At 40.0% G+C, this 18320-nt stretch overlaps 1 protein-coding gene across 3 annotated transcripts in view; it reads left to right on the top strand.

The window, feature by feature from the left end:
* The window catches only part of Pde4b (phosphodiesterase 4B), a 421328-nt gene that overhangs the window by 349805 nt on the left and 53203 nt on the right, over nt 1-18320 (top strand). The window contains exon 1 of one of the 3 annotated variants that reach the window (XM_076863763.2): nt 8934-8992. The exons of the other annotated variants lie outside the window; for them this stretch is intronic. The gene's annotated coding sequence lies outside the window, so the exon portion shown is untranslated. Of the gene's footprint in view, nt 1-8933; nt 8993-18320 lie in introns of those variants that run through there. 3 annotated transcript variants of the gene reach the window in all.

The following is an 18320-nucleotide window of genomic DNA, read 5'->3' as shown; positions in this document are numbered from 1 at the left end:
CTCAGATATCAGTCAATTCAAGTGCACTCTGTTGATGATGGACTGCTGGTTTCTCAGGGTCATGTGTGTGGAGGAGAGAAGTGACCTCCCTGAGCTTGCATAGCTGATAGAATATGGGCTGGAATTCCCATCTCCTGACTCCCCAGTCCAGAACACTTTCCACCCCTAGTCACTCACTTATTCATACACTCATCTAACATTTATTGGATGCCCATAGTGTATGAGTAACTGTGACTTCAAAGATGAATTAGGCTCAGTCCCTGCACCAGAGGCCTTCACCCTGACTTGTGCTTTTGATTTCCCAGAGGGTCTGTGTTCCATTAGGAACGTGACTCTATGCCAGGGCAGTCTCTCTACCCTGACTGGCTTAGGCAATCCCTACTGGCCATATACGGTCGTATTTTCAGTAACCAAATGTATTTTTTATAAAGGACCTGTTCTATGGGTCTTTTAACTTTCTTACTGGGGTTTCTCGCCCAAATGTAGCAGTCATGATGAATAATATTTGATGATCTCTGAAGATCAACCTAAGGTTGATCAACAAAGAGGCTTCATTTTCTCTCTATAGAGAATAGTATGTGTGTGTTTGTGCATGTGTGTGTGTATGTGTGTGTGCATGGGTATGGACCACAGTACAAGCTACAAGTATACTTTAGGCCTCATGTGGCTGCAATAGTCACTGTACCACCGATATTAGATGAGCATATTTTTTTTCAGTTAGTAAGTTTTTAATAATTTAGGGACATTTTTTTTTTGCACCATCCTTTTAAGAACTCAACTTGGAGCTCCTCTTTAGAGCAACAAGCATTCCTCTGGGGCTTGCTGTGTCCCAGCCCTGGAGGAGGCTTAGCCTATGGCTACTGAGTCAGAGGTGAGGATCCTCAAACCACTTTCACGTTCTTCTGTTATTGTTATTCTTTCTCCATTTGACTAGTAATATTATTACTCCATCAGAGAGGAGGAAGCTGAGGTCCAGAAGTTTTAGTGACCTGCCAAGACCTCAATACTAATAAGCAGTAAAGCTGGGGCCAGATCCCTGGTCTTCTATCCAATAGAATAGGGTTTTTTGTTTTTTTTAACTTCTGTATATACCCATCCACAGTTTTTAAAAACACAGGAGGTACTAGAGAAAGACATTTTTGCAAACACATAAATGTGACCACATAATAGAATAATAACAGCAAAGTGAAATGTTAAAGTTCATTTCAAATGCTACCTAAAACTAGGTCATGAATCCATCCCATAGCCTTTCCTATCCATGGGCATGACTGAACTACTTTCCCAAATGACAGGTTTGAAAGTTATACCCATGTGAGTTGTAAAGACCTTTTTCTTGCAGGGGTTGCTACTGAACTTTTCCCAGGTAATGAATTTGTGATGGAACAGATACAAGTAATATGGTCACTCTTAGCTTTTATAACTCTAAAGAAAGCTTCTCTGGAAGCTGGGAGCTTATTGCTCATCCAACTGATTGACTTAGTCTGGAAGGTGACTATTAGCCTCCCAAACCACATAACTTTGTACTGTTCAATTATAGGAAGCCTAAGAATAGGGAGAGATCAGGACACAGCTTTGATGAGTGAAAACTGGCAAAATTGAAATGCTTCCATATTGCAGTACACTGCCCATATTGGTTGCTGGAGGGTTTGAGACAGGCCTGAAGCAGAAGAAATCCATTAGATTCAGAGATGGGAGATCACGGAAATGCATAGTTCATCCACAAAGCAGCATATCAATTCCTAGGTGGACGACATTCATAAGATCCTTTTCTATACCAGTTTCCCCATTTGTCAAATAAGGGGTGGGGGTGGGGAGAGAAATGTTACAGAATTCCCATTTTGATAAATTTTGTGGATGGTCATCTTTCTGTTATCTGTTACCATGACATGGGCTGTGGTGTTATGTGGACTGAGGGAATCTAAAAAATAGGCTTTTGGCTTTTGATCACCTATTTGATTAACTGTCAGCAGATGATATTAAAATTAGCTTACATTAGCTGAACAAATCTGGATGGGCAACGGAGTATGGAAACAGGGAGTGTCCTGGGTGGTGGCTAGAATTATGTGAAAAATAATAATCCCTTGCATTTCAGAGGTTGCAAAGCACTTTCCCACACATTGTCTCACTGGGTCTCTACAAAGCCCTTTGAGGATATTCTTAGCACCATTTGACAAATGAGAAATGTGATGTTTTAAAAGTAAAAGGGACTGGCCAGGGTTTGCCAAAAAAATGAGGCAATACAAAAAGCAGAATAAAAGCCAAAGGTCTTTCTTCATTGTGCAACATACCAGAGGGTGATTCTAATCTACTATAAAGCTTTCTACCCTCAGTCAACAATTGATTGTAGCACACCATCAACAGGTAATCCAGATACTCTTTCAAGGCCTTCACACCTTCTCTTCTTATATCTCCCCCTCTTCCAATCTCATTGACTGTGTGACTTCTTCAGCTTCCTCTTCTGGAAAGCACATCCTCCAAGAAGGATTTGTTAGACATACCTATCCTATGTGTTTCAGTGATAAACACCACTTTCATTCTTACCCCTCTAATTCAATTGCCTATGTTAAAATGTAACTCCATCTAGGCACTGACTTGTTACTCGTAAGTCAGTCTCAAGTAATTATTTTTTTGGCCTTTGTAGGTGCTAGATAAATGTTTCTTAAGAAAATGCTTCACAGTCTACTGTAGCCACAAGAAAGTTTAATCTCTACATTGCCTTCAGGGGTAAGAAGGGATTGAAGCCTCTTTCCCTATCCCACCCCCAGTTTTATGAAGCTATATTTATGGACAAATAAAAGTTGTATATGTTTTGCTGTATAATGTAATGTTTTGTGATACAATGTGAAGTGATTAAGCTGATTAGCACAATCTATCACCTCACATACATACCCATTGTTTTGGGGGTGAGAACATTTAAGATCTCTTCTCTTAGAAATGTTCAAGTATACAACACATTATTATTAATTATATTCACCATGCTGTACAACATACCTGCAGAACTTATTGGATCCTTACTACTTTGTCCAGCCTAAGCTATGTAAGCAGTTACCATCTCCAGACAGGGGCTCTCAGGAAATCAAACTCAAGCCATTTGCCTAAAATGTTAGATCATTCCCAGAAGTCATCTTTGGAGTTGGAGTAGGACTAAAAGTGTGACATAGATGAAGGTTAGTGTTTGTGTAACTAAATGGGGAAAGATAAGAGCAGATATTTTTGGAGTTACTGGAAAACTGAACCATGACACTGGGCCTACTCATGTGTCTGCTGCTATTCTGGAAACCAAATTTCATGCCAAACTTTTAGCTGTCAGATATCCCTTTCAGGAAAAGACATGAACTTGCTTATGTGGTTATTTATAACCATTTTCCTATTTGGGGTCAGTTTGAAAGGTCCCACAATATCACTGAGATATATTATCTGAACCACATATGGATGGAATATGATAAATATGACACAGGATAAACAAGACCTAGGACTCTCAAGTCATGTCAATATGGAACCCAGCATTTAACCTTGTACCTGAATAAATAAAATCCTTTCAAATACTTAGGAATTAATGAATATACGAACATAACATCATATGAAATGAATTAGTCCACTCTTACCAGTGAGAAAACCATCTGCAATAGTGGAATCTTTTAAAGAACAAGCAGAGCTTGATAAAGGATGGTCACTACAGCCATTGTGGGGAACTTAAAGGAAAAGCAGTCATGGGTAATAGGTACACAAATGGCCAAAATTGTGTTCCAGTAAAGCACAATACAAAAATAGGAAGTGGACCATATTTGGTACACCATAGTTCTCCATGCCCAGAACAAATGGTAGCTACCAATTCCCATTTTCACTATTCTATTTCCTTCTGAAAAATCCTTCCAGTGTTCCCCAATTTCCACAAGCTGAAGCCTCTCTGCTGTAGTCTGAAGAGTGCTTTCAGCCTCCCTGATATTTAATGTTCTTTTTCTTCTCTTCACGTTTTCACATTGTTCTGTGCAGATATCATTCTTCGTATTTTCTGCTTAGTCAAATACAACTCATCCTTTATGGTAGATGTCTTCAGTGGGGTAAAGGGAACATATCAGAATCCCCTGAGAACTCTTTTGACATTAAATATTGTTCTTCTCTCATATTATGTACTCATAGGCCAGTGAAGACAGGAAAGCAGGGTCACAAGATTGTTTGAAAAGGTTCCTCAGCTTATTTAAGCAATTCCCACTGTCCCCTAAGACCACACCTTTATTTAAGTTTTTCCTAGGCCAGGCATTGTCCTGGGTACTGGGGATGCAACAGTGAACTTGACAATAAAGGCTCTTGTCTCTGGAAATAGCAGAGATAGACAATAACATGTGCCCAAAGAGTAATAAGATAATAGAATAAGGAGTGCCCAGAGGGGGAATTGGGAGGATAAGGAGGTGCTACTTTAGATGGAGGTCTGGAAGGCTTGAGGAGGCTGCAACCAGCTAAACCCTGAGTACAGAGATCTAGAGAACTGTAGGCAGAGGGGACAGCATGCTTTCATCTTTCCCTTTTCTGAAAATGTTATTGAACATTATAATATTGCAGTAGAAAGACTCATAAAGATGACAAAAACAGTTCTCTCATTTAGAGTAGTCAGATAAAATATAGGAATTCCTGGTTCAATTTGAATTTGAGAGGAACAAGAAGTAATTTTTTAGTATAAAGACTTATTATAGTATGAGAACTAAAAAAAATGTTGTTTATCTAAAATTTAAATTTAACTGGGTGCCTTGTTTTTTGTTTGGATTTGTTTGTTTGTTTGAGCTAAATCTAACAAGCCTACATTTTACTCATAGGAAAAAATGGCCCATGATAAATCATATCTAATGTCATCCAGCTCCTTTGGAGCTGACCTGGAACAAAATCTGCATCTAAAGCAGACACAATTCAATTTGTTGTTGATATTTCAGAAATCTTACATTTTTTTTTAGTGGTCTTTCATTGGATGGCATATCACCTCTAACTTTTTAAAAATCATACTCTAAGTACAAATCAAGTCCTTAATTCATATTTAGCGCCCCTCTATTGCAATCTTACAATAATGTCCCTTTTCTGGATACAAAAAATGGCACAGCCTCTACCCTCAAGTAAAATAGAAAAAAAATAGCTTATTCAAGTCATTTAAATCTGCTTAGATCATGATAAAGGGCTGCAGCAGAGTTACACAATGATCTGAACATCTGAATAGGGAGAAATGGCTTTCAGTCATAGGAATCAAGGAAACCTTCATACAGGAGTTAACATCTGACATGGGCCTTGATTGATGGCAAGAATTTCCTAAGGGATTATAGAGAACATCATCCAGGGAAAATTGCTCAAAGGAGAAAGTAGTTAAAATAACAGGACTTGTCCAATTATGTGGTTGCAGCAGTGCATAACCAAAGGAGAAAAGTCGGAGATGTTCAACCAGGGTTGTAAAGAATCCTGAATGACAAATAAAGGAATCTTGGTGTGTGGGAGAAATTAGGGGAGTCCACAAAAAGACTCTTGATCTGGCACTTATGTAATAAGAACCAAAAATGGATAAACCCAGTCTGAGGGCAATATAAAACATGGAGACCAGAAAGAAAGCGACTGTAAGGTCCTAGTTAAATAAGACTCTAATTTATAGCAAGAGAAAAATAAAGATGAAAATGAATGAAGTAGATATTTTTGAGGTAAAAACCCCTGAGCCTGTCAACTGATAGAATGTAGAATTTAAGGAAAATAAAAGCATTGATAATAAAGCTGAGATTTAAATTTAGATGACTAGGGAAATGATGGTGCTATCAATAAAAATATGGAAGTCTGTGAAAGGGGTGGATTTTAGGTGGATTGAAGATGCTGACTTTATCTTTAAACACTGGGTTAGAGAATTTCATAGCCATTGAAGTCATCCTGATAATGCCCAATCCCTTTGTTTCATGTAAAAATGAAGTCCAATGATAGTAAATGACTTTCTTGTGATTGCTTAATAAGGTAGTAAAATAGCTGATTTGGGAAATATTAATTCCCATTTCTCCCAAATTTTTTTTTCATAACATGGTCCATCTTGCAATGAGTGTGTAGCCATGGAATAATCACGTGGTGACTTACAGTGGTCAGCTGGAAATGTAGATGTGGCACTTTGTTAACAGATCAGGGCCACTGATTTGGGAGGCATCTAAATGAACATAACATTTGAAGGTATGTAAGTAGGTGATATTTCCAAAAACAGACAGATCTCAGACAAATCTAATGAGGGTGAAGAGGGGAATTATGATTGAACAGTGGGAGGAAAAGCAAGGTTATGAACATTTATAGGAAGTGAAAAAAGGATTTAAAACAATGAATCTGGAAGGTGGCAGAAAAAGGAGAAAGATGAAATATTGTTGAAACAAGGCCTAAAAACAAAAACAAAACCAAGATCTTTTAGGTTGTTTCTAGATGGAACATAAATGTGTGTGCAGGTAGCAGCAGCAAAGGCCATGACAAATGAGAATTTGATGGGGCAAATGAGTGAGGGCATCATTCAAATTAGTGAGGCCCTGCACCAAAAATTTAAAAACAGAGGAGATGAGAAGGAGGAAGAGAGATGAAGAGAAGCAGGAACAAAGAAACCTCTTGAAACATGAAAGGGGAAAGCAGACAGAATTCAAAGTGACTTTTATCTTATCAGTGGGAGTTTGGATCCTAAAAAGTAAGAGGTGAGAAGTAGGGATGGGGATTTTATGAGTGGTGGAAATGTTTTGCCCTCACAACTGTGTGGAAAGAGTAGGGTCAGGATAAAACTGCATTTAGGAGACCTGCTGGGGTTGAAGTAGTACATTTGAGGTAGACCTAATCCACCTAGTATTAATGCTTTTTAACTGTGGAAGCAGAGGAGAAAATAAGGACAGTGGGAATTTCCCACAAAATTCCCAGATAGGATAATGTTTTCTTCTTGTTTTTTTTTTTTCTTATTTTTAAAATTACTGCTATAAACATGATGGATTTCATGTTAGGTAAAGAGCCACGCTGACTGGGAAAATGCAGGAGCAAGGAGTTGGGAGAATGAAGTCACATAGAGGGTCACAGGTTTCCCAAAAGTTCCTTGATACCCGCCCTCCTGTTGGCCTTGGCACATGTTCTGTCAATTAGTTCTCATGATCAGCCACCATAACCTTATGAGGTCACCACGATTACCCCAATTAGACATCCTCAAACTCAGATTGAGTGAACAGTTTACTCAAGGACACACAACTGTAAATGGTAGAATTTCTTCTTCCAACCATGTCTGCTGTCACCTCCAGTTGCCAAAAAGAATATGCAGAGTTGGGCAAATCAATGATTGAGATAGAAGAGGAATTTCAGAATTAAAATGGAATGTTTTCTACATTGATAAACTCCAATACATTGATAAGCTCCAAGTGAAGCAGCCATGACAGAAGAAGCAAAATGCCAGTTACAGATGTAAGGGAAGGTCCGGGATTCAGAGAGTTCTTAATTTTTTTTTTTTTTCCAGAAACTTTTTGTTGAAGTATGACATTATATTATTCTGTTCTCTGTTATAACAAAATTCCTGCAGCTGGTTAATGAATGAAGAAAAGAAGTTTATTTTTCTCAGTTTTGGAGGTGGAAAGTCCAAACAAACAGCATTGTAACAGCTCAGGCAAAGGCCCCTCTTCATACATTATATCACAGCAGATGTTATTATGGTGGAAGGGATTATATGACAGTAAGCCAGAGAGACTGGGAGGGGCCAGATGTGCTTTTTTGTAACAATCCTCTTGAGAGAACTAACCAGGATCCTCTGAGAACTACATTAATTCCTTCTGAGGGCTCTACTCTTAATGACCTAGTTAGTTCCCACTAAACCCCACCTCTTAAAGATATCAAATTATCTCCCGATATTGCCATACTGAGAACCAAGTTCTCAATGCATGAACTTTTGAAGGACATACTCAACCTGTATTCAAACAGTTGTACACAAATCACAAGTGTAGATGTCAGCACACTTTTATAAGATGAGCACACTATTGTAACCAGTACCCAGAGACAGAGACAGATCATTACCAGTCTCATGTCCTTCCTGGTTACCAAACCCCCAAGGTAACCACGGTCTTGACTTCTAACGTCAGATTGGTTTTAGTTTCTTTGAAACTTTAAGTAAATTGAATCATACTTTTTTCATAATTTTTTTTGTGAGTGTATGTATTATTATTTTTTTTTGTCTTGCAAGAGTTATTCCTCCCTGTTGTTGCATGGAGCAGTTGTTCTGATTGAACTTAACCATGAACTTAATCTTGCAAATAATCACCACTTCCTGTAATGAAGGAGAATCCAATTATATGAGGCAGATAAGCAAAAACCTATGTACATTTCTTTTCTATGTGCTTTCTTTGGCTTAAAAGTGGGAGGAGACCTGACAGATACATTTCTAATACATATGGAGATTTATTAAAATTGCATTTACCATAATAGAAACTTTCTAAAGAAGTTCTGCATAATTTACTCTATAGCATTATATACAGCCTTATAATAAGAAAAGTAGGTACAAAATTGAATATAGTTTACATAGACATTGTCAACTCAGTAAAGAGTTCAATGTACTGACGTTGAAGGAAGAAAACTATCATTATACAAGGGTTTGGAACTTTAGGATGCACCAAACTATTCTCAGTTGTTTGGGAATGATGTCCACGTAGTCCCGGAAGAAGATTTAAGGAAACACCAGCTGCTGTTCAGTAATATCTGTCCGGGAAGGCCCTCTGTTAACCACTCTGCAATACAAATATAAATAACTGGATACACTTTAAGACACAAGACATAATGTTCTGAAAAACCATGTCCCCGAGTGGTCAGAAATTTAAGCAAGTACGTGATTAGTGTAGCAAATGGATTTTAAAACCTCCAAGTTACTCAATCTCCCTTAAGGCTCCGTTTCTTCTATAAAATAAAGATAATGCTGCATCCAGTTCTCTGAGTTGCTGTGAGAATCAGATGATATAGCTTGAGAAAGCACCTTGCAGATTGTGAGGTAAGAATATGGTATTACTCTTAACTGGCTGTATGTTCTTTCTGTTTCTCATTGTGTGTCAGCGTAAAGGGTGAAAACCCAGATGGAAAGAACCACAGATTGCAGTAAAGTTTAGCAAGGTGAGGAAGAAAAATGCTTTGGACCATCCGACAGGATGAGAATACTGGCTCTACTACTTAGCAATGGTCTTGACTTCAGATGAGTTATTTAATTTCCTGAGACATAAATTTATTTCTAGAATGGAGGTAATAACACTTCTTAGATTCGCCAAGAGGAACAGGTAATTTTAAGTAAAGCACTCCTCCTGGCACAGCACCTGGTATATAGAATTATTCTAATAAATAGTGTCAGTTACCATAATACTATAATGTTAATAATAATAATAACAGTATCATAGCTTCAAGCAGCCATTTAATGTTGCTGATGTGTTAATGTTTATTAACTTCCTGGGGTACCTGTCAGGTTCTCTGTTTGGCTGTAATATTATTTATGGGAACCCTTCCAGACTAATGACAGAGGTCAGGCCCTGGACCCTAGCAGTCCACACCCTGTGGTGGCTGGGCACCTTCAGGGTTCAGGTGCCAGAGTGTGCTCAGGTGAGATGGCTTCTGATGAGATGAGCTACTGTCCTCTCTCCACAGCACCCTCCCAAATACACCTTCTTCCTTCCTATGTTTCCTCGACAAGTCTTAAAATAAAGGAACAGTAGCACTGAGAGACCTCTAGACATCATCTAGCCTAACACCCACATTTCACAGCCGAAGAGTCAGAGCTCCTGCAGGCTAAGGGGCTTGTCTAAGGTGAACTGGGATTAGTACCCACTTCTCCCAACTCCCAGGTCAGAGTCTCTCTTCTCCAACAAATCACCCTCAGGAAGGGGCCCACCCTCTCAGTGCAAATGTAGGATTGCTCCTCCTCAAGAGCTGAGCTTGAATGATATTCCTCTTAGAATCCCTAGACAATGTTTACCAACAATAGCCATTCAAAAAAAAAAAAAAAAATGTGTGGCATGAAATTTCTAGGATACCCTCTTCTCATATTCAATTTTTAGAGCAGAGACCAACTTCAAAGACCACCTTTAAATAACTGGCTCATTTCTTCATGCTGCAGTATTGGCAAATGCCTTACATTCTAGGGAGATCTTCCTTTTTTGTTGTTGTTTTCTTTTTTTAATGGGACTAGGGATTGAATCCAGGAGCATCTTATCACTGAGCTATATACTCCATCTCCCCAGTCATTTTTATTTTTTGAGATAGGGTCTCACCAAGTTGCTGAGGATCTCGTTAAATTTCTCCAGATGGCCTGGAAGTTGCCATCCTCCTCCTGATTTAACTTCCAGAATTCCTGGGATTAAAGGTGTGTCAGGGCCCTGGCTGGGAAACCGAATTGCCCTGGACAGTCAATCCATCTTCCCCTTACTATCTCCTTGCCCTGCCTGGATATACAGCTATACACTAATGTTTTTGTTGAGCTACTACAGTATGGTGGCTAAGAGAATGAGATCTGAGCCAAGAGAGAATGAGGATACTTGCTGATAATAGGTATGTAAGGGCTCTAAACATTTCCTTCTCTGTAAAGTGGGGAACACAAGACTTCCTCATATGGTATGAATAGTGTGAAGGTTCTCAGCATAGAACTTGGCATATAGTGAGTACACAATAAATATCTTTAGTAGGATGTGTCACAATTGGCACATTGATTTGTCTGTCTCCCCTGTTCAACTTTTATATCCTTCAAATTTAGAACCTCACGTTGGTTGGGTTTGTGTCCACAGGACTTAGAATGGTGTTGTCTGGTTCCCAGTAGGTACTCCATGTTTCAATGGAGATGGAGAGAGAGAAGGAAGGAAAGAAGGGTGGAACAGTTGTGGGATACAGCTGAGCTCCATCCTAAGATGGTCTGGGGTCAAGCCCAAGTTTTTCCAGTTACTGACTGTAGAATTTTAGCCAGTGACTCAATGTCTGCAAAACGCATTCTCTTTATTAGCAAAATGGTTCTGCTATTACTTGCTTTACAGCACTATTATAAGGATAATTTGAGATTATGTATAAGAGAGTGTTTTGTAAACTGACATTAACTTTAGAAATTTGCAAGAATCATCACTGTGAGAAGATCTGCCCTCGTTGTCTCTTTTGTCTTACCTAATAATTAATTAGTCACTGCTATGACTGCTCATGCATACAGAAGGTCCTTGGCTATGTGCTGTGAGGTCTTTGCTTTCAAGATGTTTGCAGTGCGGATGGGAGGTCACAGCCCACAGCCTCTGCCTACAGCCATGGCAGGTAGCTTGAGAGAACTTCTGGGCAGGGGCCTTTGACCTCAGTCGACTTCTTCAGTGGGTGCCCAGCAGCAGCAGTCTCTGAAGTGACCCTGTAACAGCATGCGTATGCCAAGCCAGTTCAAGCCTGTCTGCTGGCCCCTTTGTCAAATGTCATCAGTATCATATTCTCATTTCCCTCATAACACACATTTTAAAGCAGAAAACTGTATTCCCCATGACGTAAATGGTACAGTGGCACAGCAGGAGGGCAGAGGGTGGCCTAATGCCAGCGGAATAGAAAGTCAGGGCTGATTTCTGACAACCCACTTCCCCACTCTGAGTAGCGCGCACAGAGACAGTTCTGAGACTTTCATCTTTACCCTCATGCCCAGAGGTTCTCCTTCCTTAGATATAAATCTGCAAGCCTGTAGGTCTAAGAAGCCCTAGAGAAACACAAATAAAGAGAATGTCATTTCAATGCCTCTTATACTACATCAGGGACCCATAAAGCCTTTTCAGTTGTAAAAACAGCTCCTTACTCTAAACACTCCCTGAAAGTATTGCCTCATTTCCCAGCATCCCCATCCAGATGCCTTTAGCCTACTTTTTGCATCTAAATGAGGTATTTCAGTGGATGTCCAACCTGCTTTCTTAACTCTGGGGTCTTGGGTTGCTCCAGAATATTTAGAAGGTTTAGCTCACCTGGGTGGTGTATTAGCTTTCTATTGCTGCAGTAACAAATTACACAAACATAGTGGCTTGTAACCGCATAAATCAAGGTGTTGGCAAGGCAGCATTCCTTTCTGGAGACTTGAAGGGGAAAATCCACATTCTTGCCTTTTCTGGCTCTGAGAAGGTATGCATGGTCCGGGGCTCCTGGCCCCGCTTCCATCTTCAAAGCCAGCAAGTCAAATCTTCACATCCCATCCCTGTGACTGACTTCTCTGGTTCCTTATTCCACATGTAAAGATCTGCTGATTACACTGGGCCCACTGGTCTAATCCCAAATAATCTCCTTGTTTATTTTAAGGTTAGCCCAGTAATGACCTTAAGTCTATCTGCTACCTTAATTTGACTTTGCCATATAGCAAAGCATGTTCACAGGTTGCAGGGATGAGGAGGTAAGCATCTTTGAAAGGCCATTATTCTGTATACAGAAAGTGGCTTCAGGATCTCAAAGGCTGTACAGCAGAATTGGCAAACTATGGCCCATATACTAGCCACCTGTCTATGCAAATAAGGTTTCACTAGAATACAGCCACACACATTTGCTTATGTGCTGTCTGTAGTTTTTAATCATACTAAAATGGCAGAGTACAATATTTGCAACAGAAACCATATAACCCGTAAGACTAAAATACTACTATCTAGCCCTTTAGAAAACAGTACTAACTTCTCTGTGATACTGCATATACACTTATCTGGTTGTGATTGTAACACCTTGGAACATCACTCAGGCACCTTGGGGGTGTCTTCTTTATGTTTTTTTTTTTTTCTTCAACCTCCACACCCACTCCCAATTTAAGTTCTATCAGGATCCTGACTGACTTTCCAACTGTTCCTTCTTGATCTCCAGTTACCAGGAAACTATTCAACCCTTGCAACAACTCCAAGCACCGTAGAATGTCAAATCCCTTTACTTTGATAGATGCTGTTCCTCCTGCCTGGAATACATTCATCTTTTCTCTCTACCTCTTGGCAGGCAAGCTTTTATTCATCCTTTAAAGCCCTGCCAAAGCATAACTTCCTCTAAGAATTCTTCCCAAAACACCCCCACCCAAGGAGCAGTAATTAGTACTATTCTTGAACAGTCTTTCTGGAATATAAGTGTCCCAATGGCAGTGACTGTTACTTTTACCCTTTTTGATATCCCCCTGCATAGCTGGGGAAGCTGATTTCTTCTGCTCCTTGGAGAAAGGCTGTATTTTCTTGCAGATGTCACTTCCTTTCTCCCAGCCTAAGTCTTAACACCTAGCTCCAACCAAGGAGCTGGGTAAAATATGGTCAGTCTCTAAGGGCCCTAATAGCTTCAGTGGTCTTTTCCATCTGGGAGGATTTTCCAGTACCTTTCAGACGCTGAGGAGAGAAATCTCCTGCTTTAGCTTGTGCCCTAAAGAGCTGGAAATCACCCAAGACGTCATCACTCATAGCTTTGCTTTTATAGTAGGACAGCTGGGGAGTGATGACACGTAGGACAGGGAGTAGGAAAGCAAGGACTTGCTGAGATCACCTGGTTTGGATGGGGAGGGGGCAGGGGGTGATCTTGTAAGTATTTGTTATTGACAATTTTCCAGGAACTGGTTAGAAGGCAGCTCCCGGGGCCTTTTGGAGGGAGCATGATGCTCCTTTGTAGCAATCCATGCCTGAGTCTCTGTCCACTGGCTAAAGATCCACTCTAAGTTCTCGGAACCACAGGGGAATCAGGCCAAACTCAGTGCAGTACAAATGAACCCCCACCAGCTCAGGTCCCTTACATCTATCAGTGGTTCTGCTCTTGTGGCTAGAAACCTTGGGGACAACTTTGAACACCTTCCCTTCCCTGATCCCCTCTATCCCATCTTTAATGATTACATGTTTTTCCTTCCAAATATTGCTTAGAACTTACCTTTTCTCTTCCGTTCTATTGTCACCACCTGTTCTAGCCTGCATTGTTTTCAGTAAGGACCCCTGCAGTAGGGTCATCCCAGTGTTCCTAACTTTAGCTACTTCCCAAGGAGAACCATCCTAACAGACTCCCATCAGCCTGACTGTCCCACATTCCCTCTTTCCTCATGACTCTCCCCTGTTCTGGAACTTTCTATTCCTGCAGTAAATCTAGGCTCCTCTGCTCCCTGCATAATCTGGCCCTTTCTGTTTTTCTTCAACACTCTTTTATTTAGTCAGACGGCCCCTCTCTGCTTTTCCTTTCCTTGGGGTCCCCTGCCCTTCCTCCCCTGATTACCTTTTTACCTGGCTTCTTATTAATTTAACTCAGTTTACTTCTACAAATATATAGGAAGTGCCTGCTCTGTTCAAAGCACAAGTACATCTCTGCTGCTGCCGGTCATTCTTTGATAATCCACCCTGCAATCTACAGTTTGCCTTTGTTGTTTTCATTCATTCAGACACATCATTCTGCATCTGCACATTCCTGTACCCCACGCTGACCAGACACCTCTTGAGGACTGTCTTAATCAGTTTTTCATTGCTATGAGCAAGACAACTGACAAGAACAATTTAGAGGAGGAAAAGTTTTGACTCATGGTTTCAGAGGTTCGGTCCATGGTCAGGTGACCATAGGTTTTTGGCCCCAGGTAAGGCAGAAGACATGGCAGGAGGGTGTGGGACAGGAAAAGAGAAACCAGGACGTGGAAATCAGGAAGCAGAGAGAGGTCTACTCATCAGGCACAAAATATAAACCCCAAAGGCACACCCCCAGTGACCTACTTCCTCCAGCCACACCCTACCTGTATAGTAACCACCCAGTTAATCCATATCAGTGAACTCTCATAATCTAATTATTTCACCCCTGAACATTCTTGCACTGTTTTTACACATGAACTTTTGCAGGGGACACCTCCTATCTAAACCATAATAAAGACAGTGTTTCTTTGGGACTTTGGCTCTTTCTATCCCCAATTGTGATCTGCTATTAAGTCCAGCCACCCAGACCACCTTTCCTGACCCATTTGCCATTTCCTTTTCACCTCTTCTGTCCTGTGAATAAACTGATGATAATAAATCTCCCTCACTGCGTTGTTTGAAGATTAGAGATATTTTGCTCAGACTGGATGTCTTATGATGGTTGTGATGGTGAATGTTGTCCTTCTTGTCCATTCATCCCATGGTGCTTCAGTCTTTGGTGCATCTGCAGTTAGGGAAAGTAACAAAGGGGATTTTATCACTAGGAGACATCGACATTATTCCTGCCCCTAAGTTTGAGCTGGAAAATTCCACACCTAGCCACATAAATTACATTAGATTAAGGCATTTCATTTCCCCTCTTCTTGAGGCAAGCATTTACTAAGTTCCTGCTGTTTACCAGGTACTGTTCAGGGCTGCCATTAGCAACTTCAGTGGCCTTTCTTATAGATGAGCCATTCCCTCTTCCTCGGCTCAGACCAACCTTCCCACCTAAATGGAAGTAAAGTATGGAAACTGTGCAATTCAAAGTTTTTGCTGAGGGTTGGGCTCCGAGCCTTCACCTCCCTCGTAAATCTCACTTTCTCTCCACCCTTCTGGGCTCCTTCCTGAGACTGAGCTGCCAGGTGCCAGCTGGGGCTTTCTGTCTGCTAGTTGGCTAGACGATTCAGTTTCAGAACACTAATTTCTAATCCAAACTACAACTATTTGAAATTCATTCAAAGTGTAACCATAATTCATTCATTCAATAAATTCAATCAGTGAATAAATTCAATTCAATCAAACTTTGCTAAATTAAAGCAATCACTCAGCAAGACTGACTTAATCTCTAAATGTCTATTCTATATTTCTGCAATAAGATTTGTAGTATAATCTATTTTTTAAAGACTTAGCATTCCCGTGTTTACTACTATGTCAAATAACTCAAATTTTCCTACTCCAGGGGAACCTTTTCAACCAGATAACATGACTTCGTGTGATAAATGCCAGAGGAATCACCAGAACAAAAAATAATTAAATAGCAATAACAACCACGTTACTAGTAATAAAACAATTTTAGAACAATTCCTCTAGGAGTTTATTATCTAGATTATATTATTTTTAAGATTGTTCTGAATCCGTGTCCAGCTGCTACATGCATGAAGCTGGCAAAAAGAGTCCAGGATATCAGAAGTGACATGTCAAACATCCACAGTGCTTGTGGGTATGCGTGTGTCCGGCGGGGAGATTGATTTAAACCAATATTTTCTACCTTGCTTGCACATTTACATTGGCAGCATTTCACTGGTAAATATTGGTTTGAACCAAACACTGAAATCTTTAATCACATTTAAACAGACCCTGCATTATTCTCCAGTAGACAGTGCAGAGGAAAGGAAGAAACAGGAGGAAAGCGAGCACAATTGATAGCTATGATCTTTCAAGAGTAAAAAGGGAAAATCAGAATTAAGTAAAATTCTTCCAAGGGAGAAATGCCAAGAAAACCTCTGCTGAAATACAAAATTTTGTTTTTCTAAAGTCTGGAGCTGTGTTCAGTTAAGTGACGTCGTTTAGGAACCAAGGGAAATTAGGGCAGGGACGGAAGTACTGCTAAATTAGGAGAAACTGGCCAAAGGAAAGCAGAGCTGTGACATACACAGGGTTGGCTTCTTTCTCTGATTCTCAAACAATTCTTGTTTGCTACTGTGTAGAGTTGGGTTGCCATGAAACCCCAGCCTAATTTTATATTTCGTTGGAAGTTCTGAATCTCTTGTACAAAGCAACTGTCTGTCTACCCACAGAGGCTGCAAAAAAGCATACTGTTAACCCTCCCCAACACGCACACACTTAAAACCCACACCTGAAAGTCGCCTGGCTTTGTTGATTCTGAGTCTTTATTCACATCCAGTGGTTCTTATTGAATCACCCAGAACCCGTAAATCACCTCAAGAGACTGTGAGTCTCCTGCTAATGTGTTCCTTCCTGGAACCCACCATGACTGTACCTCTGAAAGTCCCACCTTTCACACCTTAGACCGGCTGCAAGTGCTGAGAAGTTTGCTAAGAGAGTTGGGTTTTGGGGTTTTGTTTTGTTTTTGTTTTTGATTTGTTGTGGTGGTTGTTTGGGAGAGACTGTTTTCTCTCTGGATTCTATGATTATCTCTGCTTAATTAGACCACTGCCTACCACATTTTAGGGCAGATGGTGAGATTTGAGAGCAGCAGGGATTTTGTCGGAGGTGAATGGTCAGCCCTATTGAAGACTGCCTGAAAGAAATATTCTAATTTTCTTTTCTTTTTCTTTGTTTAAAAAAAAAAAAATGTTCATCAGCTCCCAGACCAGAATGAGGAGGTGGGACTTCTAGAAAAAGAGTTTGAAAATCAAATAGGATGGTTATCACATCAGGCTGGGGATGGAGATCTCCTGCAGCAATTCTAAAAAGAACACTTCCCAGAAGCCACTCTGGGGAGACTGCTCCACACACCTGGGGTTTAACCTGGGAATCGCCCCCAGGAGCTTCAGATGCAGCTCTTTTAAAGACTGGAGTAGTGATAAGTATCAACTTTGGATTCCGGCTGGATTAGAAATTGAGTTTTAGCATGTACTTAGTGGTGTAACTTTGGGCAGATTGTGTAACCTCTCTGAGACTCAACTACTTACTGAGGTTATTACAGAGATTAAATGAGATAATATACAAAGTCTCTCAAGCATTGCCTCATTTACAGTAGGTAAAAAATAAAGTTGTACCAATCCAAACATTTCTTTGGGACTTAACCAAAAGAGAAAGCCACTAAAGCAATCTTAATAGTACTGAAGGCAGACCTCCTAAATCTGAATTCAGGCTCCACCAAGTCTGTGACCCTGGGAAAGATATTCAATTTCTTTGTTTCTCCATCTATAAAATAATATTATCTATTGTATGGAAACAAATATTCAAGTCATTAATTTATGATAAAGATTAATAGTTAATGGATGTGAAGTGCTTAGAAACACTGACTAGTACTCAATAAATATTAGCTATGATTCTTGTTGCTATTATCACCTCTTTTAAAGCAAGCATTTATGATGGAATGAATGCAGGCCTTGGAGTATTCAAGTCCCAGCTATAGTCTCACAACTGGGAATAACAAGACCCAGTAAAATAAACAATAAAAATATAGCACAAGCCCCATAGACCATTTCAAATTTTCTAGAAAGCACATAAAAAAAGCATAACTATTTTAACAATGTATTTTACTTAATTTATTTTATCTAAAATCATGAAGTAACATCTATTGAGCATTTTTACAGCATTTTTTATACAATGTCTTTGAAATATTATATGTTATATTTCAATGCATCTCACATCAGACTAGTGACATTTGAAGTGCTCAATAGGTACATGTGGTTAGTAGCAACATTGGACAATGTGGGAATTCCAGTTTCTAAAGTAAGTCCCTTCACCTTGATGAGCCTCAATGATCTCATT

Source organism: Callospermophilus lateralis, chromosome 7 (assembly GCF_048772815.1).
Source record: "Callospermophilus lateralis isolate mCalLat2 chromosome 7, mCalLat2.hap1, whole genome shotgun sequence".
Lineage (NCBI taxonomy): Eukaryota > Metazoa > Chordata > Mammalia > Rodentia > Sciuridae > Callospermophilus > Callospermophilus lateralis.
The sequence above is the reverse complement of the archived record's forward strand: the minus strand, read 5'-3'. Positions and strand labels throughout refer to the sequence as shown.